Below are 22,221 nucleotides of genomic sequence, written 5' to 3'. Positions count from 1 at the left end.
ACTTATGGTGGTATCCTGTTTTACACAGATGTTGAATCACCTCAGGTATGGAAATAGATTAAATATTCTGTCAAAAAAAAAAAAAAAAAAAAAAAAAAGAAAAGAAGGAATAGTCACCAAAACCCAAATCGCTTTCTCTGATAGTGCCTGAATGTACCATCTGTTTCCATTGCATTACAAATTGATGCAGAAAATTGATATGCAGTACTATTTCTGGGTAGCTTCTCATTTGCATTTGCTTTTGTTGAAAATGGACGTAGCTGAAAACCATCACACTGAAATCTGCCAGACTTTGGAAGGAAGTATTCAAACCAGCCTGGGGTCTTCCAGTCCAATGCTGGATCCACATCTAAATGTTGCAGCTGTCCACATATGTATAGTGTGCTGAAACACAAGTTTGGATGTAGACATCACACAGATTGACAGATGTTCAGGATTCTGAGCCAAGTATCCACTATTATTTATGAATGTAAGAATTGAATAATTATAATGACATAAGGCCTAGTAGCTAACTATGTTAAATAACCATCTAATCAATTAACTCAGGCAGCCAGTATCTAATAGCAGCAGTATGGTTACTTGCACTCAATACCAAGAACATAAACTCACTTTTCTTTGATCTAATATGTGCAGAACAATGAAATCACTATATTACAGTTTGCCATGGCCATGACTGTGATTAATCTCAATGTAAATCACCATCCCAAAATACCATTTCGTCCTGTGACTGGAGAGAATAGAGTTATAGCTTTCTAACTCCATGTAATTGTCCAAATCACTCCTAGTCAGAAATAAAGCAGCCAAAATGCTCCTCAAGCTAAACTGGTGACATATTTTCTCTGTTGGATACTATACTGGGTGACAGCAAATATAAATGATACTCCTCCCTGACATCCTCTTCTTTCCCCACATGATCTGTACTAGAGAGGCTTTAGGAGACAACAGATGCAGAAACTGGTTCCAAAAGCTGCAAGTCTGTAGTGGGTATGTCTGAACAGAGCTCAGATGTATTTGTGAAACATGTATTTACATGGGTTTTCTTCACAGTAGAATGAGCTCTCAATATCTACTCTATTCCAAAAAGCGGTATTTTTCTCTTCTGTCCTCTAATAATTCTGAAATAAAATTTTCCTTAGTTCTCTTCTTTTGTTACTATATTTATTTTAAGTGCTTCCGGAAAGAAGAATTCATACAAGTTTGACTTTTTTCAAAGAAATGTCATGCTCTGCTATATGAACTGACTCTCAAGTATGGTTTCCAGAATGTGTGAACACAAAACTTGCTGTGCATTCATATTTCTGTTTAGAATAATTTGATCAGAAATATGAATGCAGACAATGCAGAACTGCTTTTGGAGCTGAGGGATTCAAAGAAAAAGTCGTCAGCACAATTACTGAGAGCCATGGCAAAAATATCCACATTTCTGAAGTTCAGGCAAGTCCTGGTTACTTCTTTATATTTATTGTTAAAGAACTGTAACAATTTTCCTTATGCAAATCTCAACCTGTATTGGTAGGTAATCAAGCTGCTGCTTTTTTATAGTTTTGAGGATATAGTCATGAAGTTCTGTATTAATTACATAGTATTATTTATCCTTGTGTTGTTATTTGGCACACAGAAAATTCTAGAGAAGGAAGAATTCCAGAACAGAAAATGTACTGAGAAATGGCAGAATTAAGTCTACTATACAATTACTCTAGGAAATCTAAGCACAGATGATAGAGTGAATCTGGAAACAGATACAGTGACTGCAAGATCATTTTTTTATTATTTGTTGTAGGTATTCAATTTAACTCTACTTTTTAGCAAATGAAATCTAAATGGCACGTCTTGTATAAAATGTCGTCATTTTGTTCTGACTGTGTAAAAGAGATTGGAGACTTTTTAAAGATAGCTTGACATGAATACTGCTGTTAGGAAAAAGCCAAAGATACCATGGTATAATGAACACAAATTATTGTAGATAAATTGGTAGTATATTTTAGCTGCAGGATTGTGACAATATGAGCGACCTCAGCTGTTTGGCCTATGGCTGTAATCCTAAATGGTGTTGAATCTCCTGTTGATTTTAATGGTTCTGAGTTACTGAGATACTATCAGTTTTCACACCACATTGAACTTGCTACAGGTATGCTTTCTGAAATTTATGTTTTATAATCTTCTTTCTGGACAGCATAGCGTATAACAGCATCAATGTCAGTATGTTTGCAGTCTATGAGATATATTGGGAATTGTGCAATTCTATTTCAATCAAATCTGTGGGGACACAGATGCTGTCTGCTGCTGAAAAGAATTTGGTGATATTTCTGCCTGCTTGTAAAACTGTGTTTGTAATCACAGGTTGGGGACTTCCTTATGTTGTTATCGTGGCTTGATTTCACTTACTTGTATCTCTTGAAGCATTTGCAGTGGCATATCTGAAAGATGTGAATTTTGGAGAAATAACTTAATTTACAATGAATCTCCTCCATACACACAGTACTGCTTCATTTTGTAGTCACAGTAGGCAGAAGTGGCATAAACCAATCTCAGCAGACCTTCTTCTCTGTAGATTTTGCACTTCTCCCATATGAATGTTGTACTTCAGTGTTATTAGCTAGATTAACTACTACCTGATAGCTCTTGGTTACCAAAGATCTAACATACTGTTGGTAACCTTTCAGGAAACAAAAAAGACACAGATTATTTGCACTTTTTATTAGCATATATATGTATTATATGAGTATTTTCAAATGCTGGTCAGTAAGATAACAGGGAGAAAGGATAAAATTTGAAACTAGGTAATTTAATTTACTTTTACATGCACCTGTCTGGGAATTTTCAAGGCTATTTAGCAGATTACAAGTTTTCTGAGAATGAATGCTTTTTCATTTCCTGTCCCTCTATTTTCAAAATGTTATTCAGCAGAACCCATGAAATTTTCCTTTGTAGGCTACAACACTGAACCAAACAAACAAAAAAATGGTACCTTATTTTACCTTGTAGAGCCAACTGATATTTTTTTTTTCCTAAGTTATTGAGGATGAAGAGATGAAGGATCAGACCTATGGAAACATTTTAATGAGAAGGGTGAATACCTGAAAAATGGATGAATGCCTGTTGAAGGCTTTCTTCAAGGAGTATGTATTTTTTATAAATATTCCTGATTGATTTCTTATTCAATTAAATTTTTGATGGAACTGTTGAATATACTTTTGAAAGGACTGAATGTCAGAAGATCTTTTTTCCCTGTTAGCACTTTCTAAAGAGCACTGGGAATGATTACATGTTCAAATGTATAAAAATGTAGGCCTGTTTAAATTCATCTGATGAGCACAAACAAGTTTCCATCCCTCTTTTCACAAAGATCCAAATAACTAATAAGTGAAATGTTGTTAAGAACTCATTTTGTGATAGAGAAATGAAATAAAGCAGAGAATAAATTACTTGTCCAAGGTCACAGAAATAGTAATTGAGAGAAATGTCAATGAAATCAAGGTGTAGCAGCTTCTTTTTAACATAAATGTTATCCTGTAATTTATAGGCTTGATCTGATACTATCCTGAGATCATGCAACTTTGAGTCAAGAAAAAATCCAGCTTTAGATTTGCTGCTACAAAATTTGTAGCTATATTATGTGAGGGACTCAGAATGTATAGCTAGTTAGAGATTTTTTGCCCTGCAAGAATCTCTAAAGATAAAACAACTCTAAATCAGTGTTAAAGTAACATTAAAGTGGTATTGATCCTTTTGAACAATGAAAGTGTATATATTTGTGGTTATCTTATCCATCAATAAGATATATGGACAAAAGAAGCTTACAATCCTTATGGTTGTTGACAATGGTAGTGAGAAAGCATTGGCAAAACAGAGGCTTTTATTGATCATTTATAAGCTAATATCTTTCAGCTAGGGAACTGTGCCAGTCACTCACTGCCAAGGTATAGATGTAGAAGGTGGAAATTTTGCTGTCAGCTGATGAGGAACTGCTAATATATTCCTCCCTCTTGTATCTGAGGTTCCCCAACTTTTGGAGTTCTCAGCAGCTGGGAATAGCTGCTGAGTTTAGAAAATTCAAAATAATTGCTTTTTTTCTCTTCAGCAGGTGTTGCGTATTTTTCAGTTGGGCCTCCCAAAGAGTTAGAGAAATAAGATCTGAAGTAGATGTGTCTCAGGCTGAAATAATCTCTGCAACAGCTTTAACTGTTTTTCCATCTCTTAAAGGTGTTTAGATGTACACTCTATCCCTCAAGACCAATGTGATCAATCTCTGGACAGCCAAAAGCGTATCGGTTAGCACTCCATCTAATGACAGCATCAGAGGTAAGTAATGCCACAGGAATTGACTACTGCTCAACCTCTGCAAAACAATCCTTTAAAAATGGAAAGATATTTGGGGGTAGTTTGGGGAAAATCTTTGAGTACAGCCACACTTTGTCTTCATTAATAGTGAAAAAACATTCAGTCTTGCAGGTTTGAAAAAGTTATAGCTTTTATGGGCATTGAGAGTTGGCATAAACTTGAAATCTATTTATGCTTAGAAATTAAGAAGCATCCTATCTTCTGAATGGTCCTCTTTGCCTATTTTTGAGGAGATATGATTATGTTTTCCTGTTGTTTTTTTGTTTGTTTGTTTGTTTGTTTCTACTACTGTAGTAAACAACACAGAAACTACTAAACCAACGTGTTGTGCATGATTATACATGGCAAGGAAATAACTACGCATCAACTCTGTGAAAAGATAAAAAGTAAATAGCCTCTGAAACCAAAAAAGCAGAGAAATTATTTTCTTGCTAACCTTTAAAGGCTATAACAATGTTAAATGTTGCATCCAATACTATGCGGAAAACAGCAGGACAGCTTTATCTTCATAATTTTTTCTTGGGCAAACTACCAGAAAAGTATTTCTGGCTTCCAAAAAACTATCTAGATAGCTTGTGAAAAAACTGACAAACATGTAATTGTCAATGACTATAGAAGTGAAATTGTTATCAATCACTACTTTTGTGATGTCTTTTCTAATGTACAAGCTTTGGGAAATAACTGAACTTTATCACCTTGTAAGGATACTTGAAAAATCTGTTTATATTCCAGGCACATTAATGCTTATAGTGAGTTTCTAATTTGAACTGTGGGAAGCAGGATGACAGATAGCTGAGCTTTCACTCTTTCCTCAAACATTACAACTGGAGACACTATTGGAAAGAAAAAACTCACTAAACTCATTCTGGTGTTGAATGGCATACACAGAGATTTAGTAGGGAAAGTGTTAGTGATCTTGTACAGTCCAAATAACAATCCCAGCTTTATCGTAGGAACCTAAAATCTATTGCTTTTAAGTTCATTTGTTCTTGATTCCTAACTGACTGTTATTTTTTATATGCAGTCACTATGCTAGTCAACTGAACCACACTGCAAGGGTCAAATTAATATTTTATTTTTATATGTGCAACATAACTTATCTCAAGTAATTTCATCTAGTGATTCTTTACTTTGTTTAAATGCTTATGATAATTTTTCAATGTTTGGTTTGGCAACATTTACCATTTAACTCCAAACCTGTCAGACTGTCTCTCTTAGGGATGATCCTGAAAATAATTAAAAACAGGCAATTCAGTTCATCCTGAGTTGTCCAATTAACTGTGCTGGGAATATACCTAGTAACAAGCTCTATGAAATTTATAAGGATAGGACTAAATTTTGAGCATATTAGACCAAAATAGTAGTGAAATACTGTACAAATGCAGAATTCTACTATTTGCACACTATCATTACATAAGTATGCTTTCATATGTCAAATGCATTATACATTTCTGAGAGAGCACACGCTTTTGAAAAGTGGTTTCTAGAATGTAGGAAAGGGGTTCATTCATCTAGCTTCCTAGATCTTTGCACAGCTTTTATTTTCATAACCCTTGCCATCATCTTTAGTTATGCATATTTGCCAATATTTCAACTCTCAAATCTTTTCTATGCTTTATAGAATGCATTAATACACACTTCTGTTTGTAAATAATTCCATATTTTACTTTGTTCACAAGGTATTTACTGAACTCTGATTCAGACATCAAACCAAGTAACTCTCCTGTTTTGACTCCTGTGTCTACTCATAGGTATGAATACCCTTTTCCCACTTAGTCATTATTTGAAATAGATGGAACATTCCTCCTGTGTTCCTTTCTGTCATTAATATCAAAAGTAAAAAGACGCAGGTCCTGCCTAATTATTTTTAATAGCTTCAAAAAGATCTATTAGCTGTCCACTGTCTTTGTCCAAATCTCGTCAGTTGTCTATGGGAGTACAGCTTTGTATAAAATCTGTTGATTTATTCTAGGCAAACATTATGCCCGTAGCATCTGCGCTATTTTGAGCACTTTGATGCAGTAGTAAAAATGGTTTCTAAGTTAATGTCCACAGCTGGTTCAAAACTAAACAAATGTTTCAAATTCATAACTGCAAAGCTGTTCCTGAGGACAGGTGTCAAATTTTGAATAGCTGGGCTCCACAGTGGGCTACTAATCATCAGTCATAAGCCTTCTAGCATCTTCCAGTTAATTGTACAAACATTCACAGTCTCAGATGTTTTAATTATTTGAGACGGATCAATTATGCATCTAAGAATTCCTCCAGGGCATGCATGGGAGGTTGTGGCGACTTATTATTATTTGTAGGAAGGTTGTCAGCCAATATGAAAATTGAAGCAGTGCAGCTTGAATTAGCAACCACCCACTATCCAAATCTGTGAACACAGGAACCAAACAACTCACAGAAAAATAGCCTGGAAATTAGTTGTCTAAACTCTTTCAAGGAAAGCTAACACACAGCAAATGCGTTTAGATGATGAGACTTTGCTGGTGAACAATTCCTAATTCTAATAGAGCGATGTTGGTAACAAGTATTATTTGTGCAAAACAGAGAGGTAGCTTTATTGACTGTCATGAAAGTGCATGGGAAGTTGATACATAAGGCCTTGATTCTCGTCTGTCCTCATTTGGATTTTTCTGCATAACTAAACTGTGATTGAAATTAACCTGATTTACAGTTTTCTTCTGCGTAGCTCTGGGCTTTTCTTCATGTAATGAGTGTTTCTTGGCTTCTTGAATTATAGCACTGCACGCATTTCCACAGACCTCCATTGTGTAAAATGGGAGTTCTGTGCTTCTGTCATGCATCTGAAAGGATGGCTTCTGTGGTTTTGCCTGTGAAATTGTAAAACCACACTGAAGATGGCTCTGTGAGTATATAGAACAAATTAATTTTGGAAATCATTATGTATTATCTGTCTTGTCAATTATGTGCTCCTGATCTTTGAAAGGAGATGAAAACATATCTTTTCCTGTATTATTGATAGAGCTGACTGATTCTTTTCTTCTATTCTGGCTCTGCTTGTAAATATTCTTACCATATTTTCTTCCTTTGTCATTTCCATACTTTTTTTTTTTTTTTTTTTTTTAGTAAAATAAAAATCATCCCCAGCTATCCACACCTTGTGAACATTTACAGAAGCTATCCACACCTTGTGAACATTTACAGAGCAACAGTTTACTCTGCTGAAATGTTCTTACTATTTGATGTTCAAGATTCATATATTATTTTTCACTTGTTTTAGCAATCACTGTGATTTATGTTTTCCCTCTGATATCCAAATGCTTATTTTAGAAACAGATTTTATTTTGAATGTTGTTCAGTGCTTAAGCTTATGGGAACATATATCAGGAATATTTTGCACAGTCCATTTTTCTTGGGAAATGTAGATGATTTGCTACCCTTCAGTGACTAACAATTTAATTCAGTGATAGAATTTTGAGGTGCCTAAAGTCCCTACCATGAATAAGAGCCCCAAACTGCTTCAGCTTTAACTTTATGAAGCACAGTGTTGCAGCATCCATTCTTGTAAGTCATTCTGGGAGATACTTTGGAATTTGCACAGCTTCCAAATGCAGAGCCAACCAGTTCCAGAGGGAATACAAGGAGGGAGTAATCTCTAAGAGAAAGCTGAGGGAAGGTTCAGAGGGTACAAAGGTACTATCCAAGAGAAAAGTCTTTGAGGACTAAGTGCGAAAGACACCCAGTGATAATTTTCAAATACGCAGATGATGTTTCAAGATCAAAGGGATGTCCAGTGATGGCTTTAAATTACACTAAAGGAGATTAGTTTAGATAAAGAAAACCTTCCTAATGTAAAGAGAATTAAATAATGGAGCAAGGACTGTAGGTCACTCAGAAAGTAATGCCTCCTATTTATTTATGTGTGTAGCAATTGGACAGATCAACATGATGGGAAAGGCATTACAATAAAGGTGTGACTGCAGAAGGACTGGCACAATAGAAAGGTGCTATAAAGGAAGGGAAGAAGGTTGTTCACCCATATCTAGGTTCACAGGGGAAAACTTCACCAAAGAGTAATCTCCAGAAAGAGATCCTTCCCCAGGGGCAGTCCGCCCTTAAATGAGGTCTAAGAGAAGTGGAGCATGGCTCCACCAGCCAGCAATTGCCTTCACCTGTGCTCCCAGGGTTGACCTGGTCCTTTCCTCAGGTGCTCAACCAGTGGTTCAAGCCATGACTCAACAGTTCCCACACACCATGGAAACTACAGCAGATACAAACAGCACAATAGCACTAAGAGCAACTTCTTAACTACTATGCACTATTTTATAACACAGTCACCGCCATTAGCTAAGTATTTTCACTGTGATGAACAAGAGCCCTGCATGCCATAAAAATATTCACCGGAGGAGTAAACCCACTGTTCACAGTTGCTATGACAGCATCACTGCCAATACAGTCCAATTTTCACTGTTCTCACATCCTCTGTTTGGCCTCCCTGAATATTCAGCAATCATCAATGATTGTCAGTGTCCAGAATTTTGACTACATGGAGGAATTCAGTGACACAGCTTTGTTTCATATGCACTTCTATGCAATTCTGTCAGACAGCCCCTCTGCTGCCATTTGTTGCACAGAAACAAAACATAATGGAATGCTGGTGGGAAGGTTCATCCTCTTCTGCCATACCACCAACATCTACATCTGACGCTGTGGGCCAATGGAATAAAATGGGAGGCATTACTTTCAATGTTGCCCTTGGATGTGTAGAGAGACTGGAGGATCTTCCTCACAGGAGGCATTTCAGGACAGATTTTGTTACACATAATCAGACTTCATTTGTATATAGTTGTGAATACCATAGGTTATGAAGTGGTTCCATATAAGCAGATAATTAGATCAGATGCAAATCTTGCTCAAATACTGAAGCTGGCATGGGGTACATCAGATTGAGTTGAATGAGCAGATGGCTTTTGCACTGCCCTTTTACAGCTGCTCACTGAATATTTCAGTTTGAGTTGCTTCTGACTAGTAAAGGCAATCAATCAAAGATGTAAATACAAAGTCAAAAAGGGCAAAGAAATTTTTGAATACCATTTTTTTTTCAATTTCTGTAATTATGATTTGATAAGTACATAAATGTGTGTGCAAAGTGCTCATTTAGCGTTAGCCTCAGCTCATCTATTATGAATCCAGAAAAAGGATCAGCAGCTTATGTTCAATAGGTGAAGGAAAAACTCATACAGCATAGATGATGAAGTGATATGTGTTTTAACCAATGTGACAGTTGCTTATCATTGTCAAACACTGTGTACTTTGGTGATTTCACATTTTGAGAGACTTTTTGCAGTGCATAGCTTAACAGGTCTCTCTACATCTCAACTTATTTTTTACATTGTGCAAATCAAATTTAAATTCACAAAATTATTAATGACTAATAAAGGGCTACTGAGAGATGGTAGTGTCCTAGGTGGTTGCAGATTGTCCCAGTGTCACTGTCTTTTTCTCTGCTCCAATGCTTTGAAAGAGGCAGAAGTCAACTTTAATTTGTTCACTTTAATTAAATTCCACCTGAATAAATATGTGTTACACTAAGTTGAAGGATGTGCTATAGTTTCCTTTACAGTGTATGCAGCTGAGATACAATCTGATAGTGTGCAGCCTTAGGTTCTAAGTTACTCTGTTCAACAAAGATAAGTACCGTATAAATACATAGCTAATAACTTAGATGGACCTGTAAGGTACATTTTATAAAACAAGTAAAGCAAACTTGCATGCAAAAGAATATTTTTGAATATGCTGTCATTATTCTTAGAATAATGAAAGTCATCAGTAGATCAGAAGTTCATTACACCTCCAAGACACAGTCCCATTAAAATTAGCAGGGTGTTTGTTTAGTCTGATATTGTTCTGTTGTCTACCATTACATTAATGAAATGGGTAGTAAGGGATTCAGATAGTAGGATACTTTCTGCTCAACAGTCTTGCCTTTAGTAGAATAACATTTACAAATGGTATTTTTGGATTTGATCCGGGATGTAAGGAATTCAGGCAAATGCCAGGTCACTGTCATTCTCTTTCTCAATAAGCACAAAACAGACAAAAAATACTTCCCATCTCCCAAACCTGGGCCTCAGCTGCCTTAGTTGCTGGGAGACAAAAAACAAAAACAACCAACCAAACAAAAAAAACATGGAGGATTTTTTAACTTGGCCAAGGATTACGTTAGTACATCCTTGAATCATGTATAACCTTAGCCTAAAATTCTTATGTCTCCACTCTTTTAACTGTGTTCTGTCTAGTAACAACCTTCCCAGAGAAAGCAAACCAAAGTAGGAATAAATTCCTTACAAGGTCTTTTCTGGCTTTGCTTGGTGACTCTATTTCTTTTGCAGTGATCAGTGTAGTAGCATACATTGGGTTGTCACTGGGTAGAGCTGCACATATCTCTTGGAAGGAGTCCATGACGTGCCCCCACATACCATGAGTATGTTGTTGGATAGAGCACAGGGAAGCACAGTGAGGAGCACAGTATGGCCAGCCTGGCAGGATGGTTCAGACTTGTCTCAGAAGTTCAGGGATATTGCAGCAGAGTCATGACCAGCCAAAGATGTTTACGCCTGATGTAAGTATATATCTCATTTCCTATAGATATCAAAGTGAAAAGCATAAAAATATTTAAATGCTCTAATTAAGAGTGTAATTTCCTAGCAATGCTTAAACAACTACTTTTCTTTCTTCTTTGTAGTCAGTTGATAATTGTGACATTTTTCTTGGCTTTAACTGTGTGTCCCTGAAGGCAAATTAAAGACCCCCTGTGATTAAAACAGTGGAAATCATGTTGAAATGACATTAACAGAGATTCTTATTAAAAGTTGGCCCCTGCTGCTTGTGGTTTCAAGACACAATACTTCTTTAGCAAATTTTAAAATACAATTACATGATGCCAGACAACTAAAAACTATGCTATAGCACAAATGTTAAGTGAGAATTAGAGAAGTAATTATGGACTGTCATAATACCTGGAAGAAGTGCTAGTAGATTGTTTAATATTACATTTAACAGATCACTGGTTTTGTTGCTGATGTAAAGCAGATCTCTTGGCATACTATGATTGTATGCAAAAGAATAGTGTGTGCTACTATACTGTTTTAAACTTTGCAAGACATTTATGTAGTGTTACAAAAATACACAGCATTTATGTAATATTACCAAAATGCTGGTGGAAATATAATGCAATGTCCTTTGTACTCCTCTGCCAGAACAGTATTTTTAAATAAGTACTTAACGTGACATGTGTCAGAAGAAAGTGAAAATGCTATTTTCCCAAAGCCAGTTAACGCTTTCTCTTGAATCAGCAGCTTGTGCTTGTCTTGTAACTTACACAACAATTCTGTTTTTACCTCTACAGCTTATTATCCTTTCCCTTTCAGGCAATTGCGAAAGCCAGAAAATGGCCTTTGTGATGATGCCACTGAGATTTAGAACATTAAAGCAATCTCATTATCAGTTTGCATCCCCAGTTGGAAATCGGAGATTGTTCAGCACATCAAACAGTTGAGTTGGGGCATGTAATGTGCAGCCCAAGGGCCAAGTGAGACCTGCTGAGTCATATAATGTGGGCTCCAGCTGCCCTCCTCCTGTAGCCGAAGGATGAGGACAAAGCAGCAGAACTGATTGATGCTGCTAATGAACTTGAACGACAATGAATTATTTCCCATCTGCATAATGTGGAAGGTGAAAGTACAACCAAATAAGGTTCTGTGCTCTCATAATAAATATCCGTGGTTTATATAAGTGGCTCTTTGTAAGTAGCCTGTGTACTTTTGGGTTTGCTGAAGGTAAGCCAATGCTGAAATTAGTGCATGGGGCTAGAGGCTACTGTATCAAGTGTGAGTTGCTCTTAGCTTAATAGCAACAGAAGAGGACCACTAGGAACTTGCTTAGTACAAATTCTGTGGTAAACTCTTTGTTACATGAGCAGAAAGGGAAGGAAAGAACAATTCCTGCTTCAAAAAGTTGCTTCTTACTCCCTCAAACCTTGGATCTTAGCCACTTGGTCCAAGTAAAATCCCCACTGCATCAGTGAGATGAAGGCCTCTTCCTGATGGATCTTCAGTTTGTTGCATAGGCTAAATTTTATGCTGTGAAAAGAATTTCAATTATTTTATAATTGTTTCTGAGTTGCTGGGAAATAAGCTCTGAATCTATCATTATTTCATCCAGCTGTGTAAATGAAATATGTAATTGATATAAATAATGTTTTTGTCTTACACAGTTTCAACAAAGATCTATGAGAGTTTAAAATTCAGAGGGCTCTTCTGTGGCAAAGTTCTAATAATGCATTCATTAGCAGGAAATTACATTACAGTGTTTGTGGGGTTTACTTCAGTGAAATTAGAAATTCTTTGTTGGTAATTTCGTCTTGATGTTACTTCTCTCTATTTGGTTTCTCCAAAATGATGCTTTTCTAAAAATCAGCACTAATACAGTAGCTAACCTTTCTTAATGATATTTAAGAAAATGCTGAGATACAGCCAAATAATTAATCTTTGAAACCTTGTATTTTATCCAAAGTTTCTAAAGCTCTCCACAACTTCAAGCACATTCTTTTTTTTTTTTTTTCCACAGATCTCATCTTTACATTGGCAACAGAGATCTTGAAATTATAAGAGGTTTAACTGAGTGACATATGTATAAAGTGAAGATCCTTTTTTACCTGAAAAGAAGGCACATATAGGTACTGCCCAAGCATTTGCATGAACCTCACAACGTGGGTGGGATTATGTGAACATGCTCTCCTGAAAAGTGCACAAACCTTTACCCAAAGTAGCACTCAGATTTTGTTTGAGGATTGTGGAGAGCTATTTGATGTTGTTTTGGTTCCTTTGTTTGTTTGTCTTTATAAAAATGGCAAAAATGTTCCTGATAAAATCTGAGGTTGTACCACCCTGAAAATTCTGGAAGAAGGGGTCTGTGTTGTTCTGTGGACTACTGGGGAGTCACAGATGAGAGCTGCCAGAAGGTCAGCTCCTCCCATAATATGAACTGCATGAGAAGCTAAGGAAGCGTGAACCTTGACTAGCAGAATCGTTTCAAAAGATGAGACCAGAAAGCATCTTTCTGTGTCCTGGTAGATTTTATTTCCGTAAATCATTGTTTCATTGTCTCCTAAAAGTACAATTGTCCTGAAAATGTTCACATCTTGTAACTATTAATTCACTTTAAGTTTTATTTTATTTTGTTATTTATGATGTTTGGGAGTTTTATTTTGCACTTGTTGTTGACAATCATGAGGGATAAATAACTTAAATTTCCTAAACATTAAAGCTGAAATTTTCTTCCGATCTCTTGACTCCAGGAGCTCAGGTCAACTCTGGCAGATGCTTAATAATTTAGTCCTAATAATTGCTATGATTTTCTCTGTTACAGTACCTTCAGTGAGAATGAAAATACGAATTACTAGCTGTGAATGAGTATAGATCCAGTGTTGTCCTAAATCCCTTTTGAGCTGCTCATAAAAATAGACCTTAATACTATATGAATAAATCAGTTGGGGATTTCTTTCCTCTGGATAAATTGTAGTGCTGGAGAAGAATGTCATCTATAAACCTAATAGGGGCAACAATGTTTTGTACCACCCCATTAGCAGTTATATTTGTTGATACATTTAAATGACTACAATCTGCTATGAAATTAACTTTAAAGTGAAGATAACTTCTGAGATCAGTGTATGATTTATGTGTTGTCTGGTTTCACTCTGGATAATACTTCTGATGTACTTCGAAAACTGCAAACAGTAAAGCTAAACAAACTTCAATTCCTAGAGATGTATTCTAGTCATGATCAGAAATGTTATAACCTACAGAACAAAGACTAAATGAATCAGAGAATGATATTGTTCTTGAAAATATTCATATAACTTTTTTTAGTTAAAAATCCTGAGAATAAACTACAGTACCTCAGAGTTTTTGTCTGAGTATGCACTTTGCAGTATGAAGACTGGTTGGATGGCCAGCTTGCTGCCATCAGTAATTTGTGTTGTATTTTGCCTCAGAATCCTAAAACAGGTGTGAATTACATTGTTCTGAGTAACGTTTTGGGGCAGAAAACACTGGCAAAGCATAAAAGAATTCAACAAGCTACATATCAGCTCATCAACAGCACAATACAACAAAACAGAGAGATGTTTTATTAACTTTTCAAGTGGCTTGTTCCACTGTTCTGAGAAGGTGTTCTTTGTTTAAACTTCATTGAGGCAGGAGCAGTCTCCAGAAGCAACAGCCACCAAATACAAGAGAATCCATTTTTGTTGTTTTTAGCAGTAAAGGATGTCATAGAATGAAGGTAAGCATTATGAATGGCACAGCCTAAAAGCCCCTCAAATTAAAAAAAAGAAAGGATGCAAACCTCTTATAGATGAACGTGCCAGGAAAATAACACTGTGAAAGTAATATCTTTCTCTGAACAAAGAGAGCTCTTTGAAAGTAAAAATAAAGAGATATAGCAAAGCAATAAATACAATGAAGACATCAAAAGAACTCACCAAAAGTGATTATATCAACTCAAAAATATTGAATATTCTAAGGTGCAAAACAGATCAAAGGCTTCTTAAAGATATCAAAGGGGAAGCCTATGAGGATACTAAGAAGCAAAAATAAATTAATGAAAACTTGTATACCACCATTTACAGTGGAAAATGGAATACAGTAATCTAGGATCAGCCAAACCGTTTGGTACCGATAATCCCTTCATCTTTTATGAGCTGAAATTAAAATGCAATATACATAAACCCTGAAAATTCGATTGAGTTTGTGGTCGCAGTTTGTAAAAGCCTAACCTGCAAATTAATTAAACTTCTTTGAATGTCAGAATAAAAGTAATAGAGAACAGGAAATCAATGACAGGATATCTAAACGTCAGGGAAATCTCTGACTCGGATTTAGAAGAATTGGATGAAGAACTTCACTGGAGTAGTTATCCTGATGCCAGTTAGTAGGCAAAAAGATAGATATTCTAGTTTTTAAATTAGAGTCTGTGTGACCATAAGTAATCTAGAATGTGCTTCCACATCTTTTTGGTATTCACAAACTGAGAGTACAACATTTGAGGGTCTCATAGACACAAACTATTCCTTTGAACTTGGGTCATGACAAAATCCCACTTAATGTTTCTCACTGAGACAGTTCATATGGATTCTGGGTTTTTCTTTCCTTCAGGGCATTCTGTCTCTTTTGCTTTTCTGAGTATGTGGATACCCAGTACGTGATAAAACTGAGGCCTCTGCAAGGTTAATTCAGCAATCAATGTTACTCATCAAATCAATTGCCTGGGGGGGACAAGGAGGAGGAAGTTCACTTCGCACTGTTTCAAAGGTACTAACGGTTTGTACAGGTTTTATAGACCAAAGAACTGCTGAAGAGAATTACCTGAGAGCCATTCTTAGAGGCTGAGGCAGCCTGTAATGCTCTATCTGATAATAACCAGATTATAGCTCCACAATTCCAACAAAGAAACATAAGTGATATGAAAGTATAGCGAGTATCAATTTGCCCATTATCTCTAATGAAATTAAATAATGCATATGGGACCGCACATTTGAAGAATAAATTCATATTAAAATTCTTAACAGCGTAAAGATTAAGGCAATATGATTTTTTAAAGCTTTCATCCAGGGAAAAATAGCTTACTGCTTGCTTTAAGTAAGATTAGCCACAAAAATCCTATAGCACATTTAGAACAAAGTCTGAGTGGCAACAAGCAAATATTTTAATGTGGAAAGATTTTTGTTGGTTTTAATTAAGCAATGATGCTTTCATTGAATGCCTTAAATCTTTAATTATTGCCCCAAAGCACTGAGCACAACATGCCTTATTTACTGAGTTGCTGTGAAATACAGTTCAATATTTTCCTATAAATACTTCATATAAAACCAACACAATGCTCTCACTGGAAACAACTGCAATTATCAGTACTGTAGGTTTTTCCTGAGGTACTTCAGGGCCTGATGTGAGCAGCACGGAAAGCATTTTAAAGGATGCAGTGACTTCCTTGGGTTCAGAGTGTTAGCACTTGTAATAGTTACATGTTTTCCTGTGATTAATACTGACTTAAATCTGTCACCTGTGAGAGGCTTTGAATGTATAGCTATATATTTGGATTCCAGGAGCTTTCTGGACCTCTTGTGGTCTTTCCAGCAGATATATAAGTTCCTTATAGAGAGAGTGGTGAGGTGCTGGAACAACTGCCTAGAGAGGTTGTGGATGCCCCATCCCTAGAGGTGTTCAAGGACAGATTGGATGGGGCCCTGGGCAGCCTGGTCTAGTACTAAATGGGGAGGTTGGTGGCCCTGCATGTGACAGGGGGTTGGAGATTCGTGATCCTTGAGGTCCCTTCCAACCCTGGCCATTCTGTGATTCTGTGATTTTGTGTGGGCTCATCTTGAGGCAGATAGCCATCTCAGAAGGTACTGCACATGGCTTCTTACCCAAGCACCCAGGAACTCCATGCTGGCAGAAGAAGAAGGATAAAAAGGGGACCAACAACTATGAGGAGAGATCTCTGACATGAGAAGCCTCATGACCTGCCTCTCTCCCTCCTGGTCTTGCTCTGCACTCTACCTGCTTGCTGTCCAGCTGCTGCTCTCCCCCTGCACTTTTGCCTCGGACCACCAGAACGGCGTCCAATGGGATGCTGCTGGGCCTTGGTGGTGACTATCCCTGCTTTAAGTAATTCTTGCTTCTTTCCTATTGTCTGCTTTCCCTTCCCCATCACCCTAATTCATAATAGTGTCTGTCCTTCCCCCTCCATCTCCCTGATTAAGATTTGTAGTAAACTGGTCAGACCAACATTTGAACCGTTGTTTCTTAATCTCACATCAGGTATACATATATTAAAAGAACCTCTCTCCCGCTGATAAATTGGAGCAAGACACATGGTTGAGATTCCCATAGGAGTTCAGCACTCTTGCATTCCACAACAATGTTGATTTTCAGCCCAGATCAGTATTGTCATGGGTCTCAGAGAGCCAGTACTATGCTACTAATAAATATATGTTTATGAATAGCTACAGAGATAGAAAGAAAAGATGAGGCAGGCAAGAATGCAGACTTTTATCTGGAGGTTTCATCTTAATCGTAGAATTAAAGCCTGTAGCTGAAATATATGAAGCAACTCTCCCTAAATTCAATTGTCTTGTGGGCTACTCAGTAAGGCATATGGAAGAGGAAGGAAGCAGGTGTAGCATCACTACTTGCATGTAGGTACCTCATCAGTGTGCACATATGTGGAGGCTCATTATTCCAAGCTTCCCTGAGCTGATGGGAAATAAATCACGTACTCAGGCTGTCTTAACAGTATGTACCATTTTTCTGATGTAGATTGTTAGCTGGATGAGTAGACTTCTGTCCAATGAATGTTTTTTGCCTCCCTGAAATAGGACAGTTTGTGACAGGTTTACCAAAGGAAATGGATGAGATTAGAACAAATCTACATAAGATGATGAGAACAGTAAGACATAATTTTTTTTTAGAATGGCACCTGATGTAATCTCATTGTCATACAGGCCATTTCTGAAATTTCACCAGGTAAATTCCTGCAGATGTATCTCAACAACAGTGAAGGAAATCTCTAGCTCAGTTATGTTTTTAGAGACCAGACCTGAAGAGATAAAAGGCCAGAGCAGCTGGAAGCAGAGCACGAACTTTTGGCATTGATGAGGATTAATGCTTGGATGGCTGAGGGCAGCCTATGGTTCTGCACAGTATCCACAGTCTGCAGCCTGGACTCCTTCTCCAAGAGCTACTTCCCCAACTCATCTGAGTGTGAGAATGTGCCTCTGTCATTACTTTTCTGTGGTATACCCCTTCTGATAAAATCTAGATTCCCTGGCTGTAGGAAGGGGAATTTATTCTGTTAATCACAGGTTAAATTCAAAGGTTCCTATTTCTGCTGGCATAAGTTAAGATGATAGATCCATTGTGCAGAAAATTTGCCAAGTGGGAAGTTGTAACAGGAAAAAACAGCTGCTGTTTTTCCTATTAAAAGCATGGGCCTAATATGGAGCCCAACTGTGGTCTTGTTTTCCTTTCCAGGCAGAAAGCCCAAGAGTGTGTGAAAGCATCAGTACTGGCTGATTGTGACACAGAACTTACTTCCAAGAAAATCTTGGAGGTTTATTTATTTCTCAAAGATGTATCTCATAGAACATTTGGGTGGTCCATGTTTGCAATTTTACCTTCTAGATGATGTTTTCTTTCCACAAGAGCAAAGAGAAGGAATTTTATTCTGCAATTCAATGAGGTTTAGTATTTTTACTTAGATGTTACTTATTGGGTTTTCATGAAAGAAAGAAAAACATGGAAGAGGTAGGAAATTTACCTTATATGTATAGGGCTTGTTTATACAGTCCCTCACGACCAGAATCAGCAATGCATCTCATAAACCAAACATACCTAGCAAATAAATTTTGTGAAGAAAATCACCTTATCAAAAGCCTTAATAAAAAGAAAAAAAATCATTTAATATCCTTAGTGATCTTAAGACAGTGACTCATGCAGAACAATGACAAGAAAAATAGCTGTTTTGAGACATTAGAAGTTTTCTATATCATTTTGACAATAAAGCTTTCTGAACTCTCTGGCTCTGCTTTCCTCAGGACTTTCAACTTTTTACAAGATCAAGTCCAACCTAGAAGACATAATGCTACTACATGTTATATCTTGTTCATTTAAAGATAAAGAAATATAATCTTCTAGAAATCCTGATAACATTAACACAGAGGAAACTAAGATGCAAGTTTACCTTGGGATACTTGTGCCTTATGCTGCTAGAGATGTTTTTTTCCTTCCTTGGGGGAAATGTTACCACGTGCTGTGTGGGTAACTTGTCCCCAACCAATTTCCAGAACAGTATCTAACATCAACCTGTGAAAGTTTCCTTGCTTGAAATTAATTAGTAACGTTCACTACAGCAAAGGATATCTTGGGCCTGATTAGTTGTCCATTGAAATTAAATGGTAGTCTTCTATTCATTTCATTATACGTGACATTAAGATAGTATCCAGGAAGCGTATCGGTTTTGAATGCATTACTGTACTGAAAAAGTGTTTTTCTTAAGCTTTAATTACTTCTATTTCTTGAAGACATCCATCAGTCTGAAGCATTTATTTTATACTGATAAAGAAAAACATTATTTACTTTTAAAATGACTTATTCAGCTCTGTCATATGCATTTTGCTCCAACTACTTTAAGTGTTCTATTCAAGCTCTTCATTTTACCATTGTGTGTACGAATTTTTATGTGTTTTTATTTGAGAGAGACCAAAATGTACCATAGGTAGATAGTTGCTAGTGCCTATCTCTGCAATCTTAGACAAAGCCTAAGGTGTTGGTTTTTTTTCCTGAAAAAGTAAACATTGTTATTAATATGTAAATCCATTGTGCCAAGGGTGCAAAGCTATTGATTACATTTATATCTGAATTTTGGGGAGTGTTATAAAAACACATTAGGCATGTTAGTAATAAGAATATGATGATGCTTGTGATTTTTATTTGAAGCACTTAGAATTGCACTTAGAATTATTTGAAGCACTTTGATTTGTATTTACATTATCATTTGCTGGAAAATATTTGAGAATTCAGTAGTTAAATTTTATTCTTTTACAGAATAAAAGAATTACAAGAAAATAACCGCTTGGAAAAAATGTTGGACAGGAAGACCAGTCCAGTTTTTTTTTTTTTTTTGTCCAGTTTTACTCTTAGGCTTTTATATTATGTAGTCTTTATACAAAAATATAATTTTATTTATTTATTTGTTTGCTTTATTCCAGGATCAAACTGTACTGTTTCAAAATACAGTTCTATCTTTGATAAGTCTTGATGGAATTTTCTGGCTTAACTGAAAGTTGGGTAGTTTTGTTATGCTCCGATTTTATTTGGAGAAGAAGGTGTGAGAGAACACGCTCTGGTGGTAGTTTTAGCTTCATCTGAACTTTGAAAGTTTGACAGCTTTCAAGATGACTTGTAACCTTCTTGTAGAAACTTATTATCTCTAAAAAACATCAGAAAATTGTTTGGTTAGTTCCCTGCATTAACATCCCTGAGCATGTTTGTGTGAGTCACAGGTTGATGACCTACATCTATCTCGTAGTGAAACAGCTTCTGTTTTACAAAATCTATCATCACAGCTGGCCTGACACCATTTCTTGAAGTGTTATCTGTGACATGAAGGAGCAGACAAGGAACTGGTGTCCTCTTTTGTTCCTCTGAAATAATAGATAATATCTGAAATACAACCACAGAGCAGGATCTAAACACTTGCTTTATTGCCCCTGTGTGGCCTCAGATTTGAGACCTCTTTTATAATGCCCATCTGTTTGAGTACAAGAGGATAAAAAAAAACTATAGATCACTAAAATTTTCAGTAATGTTGCTGTTCTTCCATGGAGAGTTGTGACAACTGATGTCTTTTTTTTTTTTTGTCTTTGGGCCAAGCATTTGATGTCTTGATGAAATAGCACTGTGCAGAAATGTAAACAGCATGCTCACTCTTAGCACATCTGCCCTCTGTATTGGAAAATTATTGTTCATTTTGTATAGAAATTAATAGCTGCAGAACATAAGAACATGTTTGATTTGCTATTGTCTGTGCAAGGAGGTTTTCAATATCAACTTTTTTGGACATGAGATATTTGTGTTACTGGACACTTAACCTACAGAATCTTATTTTCAGGTGCTTCACATTTTGCTCAGATGTAATTACTTGACCTGAATTGGGAAAATTCTGAAAGTATTCATTCATTAGCATAGAAAAAATATTTACCAGATTGAATTTAAAATAATCAATTCTGATTGTTAAGTAAGTGACTGTTTTGGCAAAGAGGGTCTGCTGCATCATGGCTGTGCCCTTTGCCTTCTATTGAAAATTTGACCCCATTTATCCAGGTTCAGGCTGCTAAATGCAGATTTTAATTTTTTTTTTTTATCATGACTGATCCCTAAAGTGTTTTCTAGCCATTGTATGTCTCATTTCTTCTAGTGAAAATGTTGCTTGCTCCTGGCTGAAAGGGGAAAGGAGAGGAAAGCTGCTTGACACATGTGCCAAGGGAATAAGAACTAGATCTGCTTGGAAAATAGATGTGTGGAAGAACTAGAGATAAGAAACCACCGTAGAGGGTATTGTGGCAAGAATCTAGGAAACCAATAGAGTATCTGTATAACATTCTGAAGGGAGTTACAAGTATTTTGTTCCTGAATTCTGAGTTGGCCAGGCATTAAGTTAATTGCGTCAGTATGCCTCAGCTAATAAATCCTGCCACAAAATAAATGAGAATTAATTGGGTGCAGTATCTTAGATTAGATAAAGTAGACCTGGGACGTGGGGAACTTAGTTCATCAGAATAAGCTAAGATAACAGGGAGTAAAGTTTTAAGAGGTTCTGGAAAATAAAGTCAGAAAGGGATTGAAGACCATATATATGGTCAGAATTTACAAATGAAAATATTTTTTACATTTATCAGTGTCTCAGTACTTAAGTCTGTAGCATAACCTTTTTAGTTTAGTTTAGCACTGGGTATATGAATACATATGCATATGTACCCTTCAAAATCAAGTCAGCAGTAGCAAAGTTTCTGCAACTTTTAAAGAGAAAAGTGGATTTATATATTCACATAATTTAGGATTGCAACTATATGACAATGGATGTATAAAAAGTATATGAGAAACTGAAACACTGTGAAATCTGGCTTTATCATTATTTTGCTGTGGAACCATTTGGTTTTATTTCCTTCTTATGGCATGATATATTTAATTTCCAGGACTCTTCTGCCTACGTGTGGTGAGTTCTTTGTGAGGAAGACTGATACAGAATTTCACTGTATGGCTCCTAATTGAGTAACTTACTGTTACTCTTAAGTTA

The 22,221-nt window shown here is 36.3% G+C and overlaps 1 long non-coding RNA gene across 1 annotated transcript; it reads left to right on the top strand.

Moving 5' to 3' along the window:
* Window positions 1–3,015: 3,015 nt before the first annotated feature.
* LOC149918072 (uncharacterized) lies at window positions 3,016–6,092 on the top strand. Its single transcript, XR_016466364.1, has 3 exons — window positions 3,016–3,119; window positions 4,204–4,302; window positions 6,021–6,092. It is a non-coding gene; the product is annotated as an uncharacterized LOC149918072 (long non-coding RNA).
* The last annotated feature ends 16,129 nt before the right edge of the window (window positions 6,093–22,221 follow it).

The sequence above is a fragment of the Phasianus colchicus genome, chromosome 4, assembly GCF_987193195.1.
Source record: "Phasianus colchicus chromosome 4, bPhaCol1.hap1.1, whole genome shotgun sequence".
In the NCBI taxonomy this organism is placed as follows: domain Eukaryota; kingdom Metazoa; phylum Chordata; class Aves; order Galliformes; family Phasianidae; genus Phasianus; species Phasianus colchicus.
This window is presented reverse-complemented; position numbering and strand designations above follow the sequence as displayed.